Here is a 5,577-nt window from a genome sequence, read left to right on the forward strand (position 1 = left end):
ATAAACACCGCAGCCGTAAACTTGTTGTTGTTGCTGCGGTCTTCAGCCTAGTGACCTTTTGGAGACCAAAAATCTTCTCTGTAGTAGCTGGCGACGATCGTGTGAAAGCCAGTTCGCTCTACTCGTCCACAGGATCCATAAGGCAGTAGACAGGGGTCCAAAAGCAGGAAGACCTGCGGAGGATCGGCGTACTTGACATTCACAAGGAATGTAACTTATTAGCGGTAAAAGTTGGAAACACTCGTTACTGTACGATTCGGCTATTTCCAGATCCATTAAATACATTAATGCTCATAAATTAAAGCTAATGCTGCTACATGGTGAAACAACGCTCTGGTGGGCAGTTTGTGGGTTTAAATCACCTCGGGGTATGACCATGCGGTGCATTTGAACAGCGGTCGTCGCACGGTGGCGCTGGCAGCAGTCCACATACGCAGTGCAACGAGTACCTGTGCAAACGTTTTCAGAAGTGCTAATGGTGACTGTGTGTTGAAAATGGCTCAAAGAACAAATATCGATGACGTTATGAGGGGTGTAATACTACGGCGACTGCAGGTAGTGCAAACAAAGCAGGTCGTAGCAGGGGGGCCCTCCGTGTGCCACAAAGTGTGATCTCAAAATTATGGCAACGATTCCAGCAGACAGGAAACGTGTCCAGGCGCTACAGTACGGGACGTCCACAGTGTACAACACCACAACAAGACCGATATCTCACCATCAGTGCCCGCTGACGGCAACGGAGTATTGCAGGTAGCCTTGCTCGGGACCTTACCGCACCCACTGGGACAGTTGTCTCCAGACACACAGACGACTGAACAGACATGGTTTATTCTCCCGGATACCTGCAAGGTTTATTCCACTGACCCCTGGTCACAGGAGAGCCCGTAAAGCCTGGTGTCAGGAACACAGTACATGGTCATTGAACAGTGGTCCCAGCTTATGTTCACTGACGAGTCCAGATATAGCCTGAACAGTAATTCTCGCCGGCATTTCATCTGGAGAGAACCAGGAACCAGGTACCAACCCCTCAATGTTCTTGAAAGAGACCTGTATGGAGGTCGCGGTGTGATGGTGTGGGGTGGGATTATGACTGCTGCACGTACACCGCTGTATCTCTTTGACAGAGGAACTGTAACAGGTCAGATGTATCCGGACGTCATTTTGCACCAGTATGTCCACCTTTTCAGGAGTGCAGTGGTCCCATCTTCCTCCTGACGGATGATAGCGCACGGCCCCACCGAGCTGCCATCGTGATGGGGAGTACCTTGAAACAGAAGATATCAGGCGAATGGAGTGGCCTGCCTGTTCTCCACAGCTAAACCCCATCGAGCACGTCTGGAATGCTCTCGATCGACGTATCGCTGCACGTCTTCACACCCCTAGGACACTTGAGGACCTCCGACAGGCACTGGTGCAAGAATGGGAGGCTATAGCCCAGCAGCTGCTCGACCACCTGATCCAGAGTATGACAACCCATTGTGCGGCCCGTGTACGTGTGCATGGTGATCATATCCCACACTGATGTCGGGGTACATGCGCAGCAAACAGTGGCGTTTTGTAGCACATGTGTTTCGGGATGGCTTTCTCGCCAATACAGTGGACTTACAGATCTGTGTCGCGTGTGTTCCCTATGTGTCTATGCTATTAGAGCCAGTTTTGTGTAGTGCCACGATGTTGTTGTTGTTGTTGTGGTCTTCAGTCCTGAGACTGGTTTGATGCAGCTCTCCATGCTACTCTATCCTGTGCAAGCTTCTTCATCTCCCAGTACCTACTGCAACCTACATCCTTCTGAATCTGCTTAGTGTATTGATCTCTTAGTCTCCCTCTACGATTTTTACCCTCCACAATGCCCTCCAATGACAAATTTGTGATCCCTTGATGCCTCAAAACATGTCCTACCAACCGATCCTTTCTTCTAGTCAAGTTGTGCCACAAACTTCTCTTCTCCCCAATCCTATTCAATACCTCCTCATTAGTTACGTGATCTACCCACCTTATCTTCAGCATTCTTCTGTAGCACCACATTTCGAAAGCTTCTATTCTCTTCTTGTCCAAACTGGTTATCGTCCATGTTTCACTTCCATACATGGCTACACTCCATACAAATACTTTCAGAAACGACTTCCTGACACTTAAATCTATACTCGATGTTAACAAATTTCTCTTCTTCAGAAACGATTTCCTTGCCATTGACAGTCTACATTTTAAATCCTCTCTACGACCGTCATCAGTTATTTTACTCCCTAAATAGCAAAACTCCTTTACTACTTTAAGTGTCTCATTTCCTAATCTAATCCCCTCAGCATCACCCGATTTAATTTGACTACATTCCATTATCCTCGTTTTGCTTTTGTTGATGTTCATCTTATATCCTCCTTTCAAGACACTGTCCATTCCGTTCAACTGCTCTTCCAAGTCCTTTGCTGTCTCTGACAGAATTACAATGTCATCGGCGAACCTCAAAGTTTTTACTTCTTCTCCATGAATTTTAATACCTACTCCGAATTTTTCTTTTGTTTCCTTTACTGCTTGCTCAATATACAGATTGAATAACATCGGGGAGAGGCTACAACCCTGTCTCACTCCTTTCCGAACCACTGCTTCCCTTTCATGCCCCTCGACTCTTATAACTGCCATCTGGTTTCTGTACAAATTGTAAATAGCCTTTCGCTCCCTGTATTTTACCCCTGCCACCTTCAGAATTTGAAAGAGAGTATTCCAGTTAACGTTGTCAAAAGCTTTCTCCAAGTCTACAAATGCTAGAAACGTAGGTTTGCCTTTTCTTAATCTTTCTTCTAAGATAAGTCGTAAGGTTAGTATTGCCTCACGTGTTCCAACATTTCTACGGAATCCAAACTGATCTTCCCCGAGGTCCGCTTCTACCAGTTTTTCCATTCGTCTGTAAAGAATTCGCGTTAGTATTTTGCAGCTGTGACTTATTAAACTGATAGTTCTGTAATTTTCACATCTGTCAACACATGCTTTCTTTGGGATTGGAATTATTATATTCTTCTTGAAGTCTGTGGGTATTTCGCCTGTCTCATATATCTTGCTCACCAGATGGTAGAGTTTTGTCATGACTGGCTCTCCCAAGGCCATCAGTAGTTCTAATGGAATGTTGTCTACTCCCGGGGCCTTGTTTCGACTCAGGTCTTTCAGAGCTCTGTCAAACTCTTCACGCAGTATCTTATCTCCCATTTCATCTTCATCTACATCCTCTTCCATTTCCATAATATGGTCCTCAAGTACATCGCCCTTGTATAAACCCTCTATATACTCCTTCCACCTTTCTGCCTTCCCTTCTCTGCTTAGAACTGGGTTGCCATCTGAGCTCTTGATATCCATACAAGTGGTTCTTTTCTCTCCAAAGGTCTCTTTAATTTTCCTGTAGGCAGTATCTATCTTACCCCTAGTGAGACAAGCCTCTACATCCTTACATTTGTCCTCTAGCCATCCCTGCTTAGCCATTTTGCACTTCCTGTCGATCTCATTTTTGAGACGTTTGTATTCCTTTTTGCCTGCTTCATTTACTGCATTTTTATATTTTCTCCTTTCATCAATTCAATATTTCTTCTGTTACCCAAGGATTTCTATTAGCCCTTGTCTTTTTACCTACTTGATCCTCTGCTGCCTTCACTACTTCATCCCTCAGAGCTACCCATTCTTCTTCTACTGTATTTCTTTCCCCCATTCCTGTCAATTGTTCCCTTATGCTCTTCCTGAAACTCTCTACAACCTCTCGTTTTTTCAGTTTATCCAGGTCCCATCTCCTTAAATTTCCACCTTTTTGCAGTTTCTTCAGTTTCAATCTGCAGAAAAATGGTTCAAATGGCTCTGAGCACTATGGGACTTAATTTCTGAGGTCATCAGTCCCCTAGAACTTAGAACTACTTAAACCTAACTAACCTAAGGACATCACACACATCCATGCCCGAGGCAGGATTCGAACCTGCGACCGTAGCGGTCGCGCAGCTCCAGACTGTAGCGCCTAGAACGGCTCGGCCACTCCGGCCGGCGTTGTGTAGCACCACATTCTGTAATTATCGTTAAATTTATGAGCATGAGTGTATTTAAGAATATGCGTATGAAGCTATTTAAAGCGTAATGACGAAATAAATCACAGGAATGACTGATGCCAGACACAACGCACACGATGATAGTTGCTTCCGAAACACTCGTTCACCCTATGCTTGAATAGAATAAATTTATTTCACTTACGTCTATGATCACAAAATTTATTCTCATCAGACTACCGGTTCTTTTGGATCACTATTTTATTCACGACAATGTGCTATAATTGTATATTGCTCGTCAATATAGAACTAGTACAAGAAAAGACTGAGAGGGAAAACACGTAAGATCGAAAGAAGAGCGTCATATTTCGTAGCAGTTTCGCTTAGTAAACACGAAAACGCCAAAGAGATGCTCGTCCAATTCCATAGCACATTTACAAAATAGACGTTGTGTAGCATGATTTCTTTTACTTATTCAAAATTATGTTGCATATAACTCGAAAAAAGATTATGAACCTAAAATTAGAGTAATTCGAGCTCACATGGTGGCATACCAACTCCGAAGCATCCATGACAATGACGGAAAATGGGCAAGTGACAGTGGTACTGTATAATTAATGCAACTCACATCCATTTGAAAATGCTCTGTCAAGTCTGTCTCCCTAGTGTATTTCTTACCCACTTCCCTCCATTATCAGATTGGCGATTCCTTGGTGCTTCAGCGTGTGTCTTATCAGCCAAACCCAACTTTTACTGAAGTTATATCCGAATGTTCTTTTTTCCTTGATTTTATTCTGTACTTCTTCATTAGTTAGCTCATCCACACACCAGATCTTTAGCGTTCTTCTGGAGCACAACATTTCAAAACCGTCTGTTCTTGTTTGAATTGTTTATTATCCACGTTTCACTTCACTGTAAAGCGACAATCCAGATAAAGACCTTCACAGAAGATCGGTTAATATTTAAAGTCATAATCAAAGTCAACAAACTTCTCTTTTTTTGAAAAGCTTGCCTTACTATTGCGCGTCTGCATTTTATCTATTTACTTAAGCCGTCTCAGTTATTTCCTGTCTAAATAGCAAAACTCATTGCCACTTGTAGTGTCTCAATTACTCAATGTAAGTCTCCCAGCGTCTCCCGATGTAATTCGACTACGTTTCAATGCCCCGTTCATATTCGTACCGTAACCTCTGCTGAGGACACTGTACATTACGTTCAGCTAATCCTCGTTTGCCTTCTCTGACAGAGTTACAATGTCGTCGACCGTAATTTGCTTTCAGCTTTCTCATTCAACAGATTGCACAACAGAGGGGAGAGGTTGCAGCCTTGTCTCACTCCCTTCTGAACCACTGCTTCCCTTTCATGTCCTTCGACTCTTATAACAAAGTACAAAGAAGGGCAGCTCGTTTTGTATTATCGCGAAGTAGGTGAGACAGTGCCACAGACATGATACGTGAATTGGAGTGGCAATCATTAAAACAAAAGCGTTTTTCGTTGCGACGGGATCCTCTCATGAAATTTCAGTCACTAGTTTTCTCCTCCGATTGCGATTGGCCGCCACCTA

Source organism: Schistocerca nitens, chromosome 10 (genome assembly GCF_023898315.1).
Source record: "Schistocerca nitens isolate TAMUIC-IGC-003100 chromosome 10, iqSchNite1.1, whole genome shotgun sequence".
Taxonomy (NCBI): domain Eukaryota; kingdom Metazoa; phylum Arthropoda; class Insecta; order Orthoptera; family Acrididae; genus Schistocerca; species Schistocerca nitens.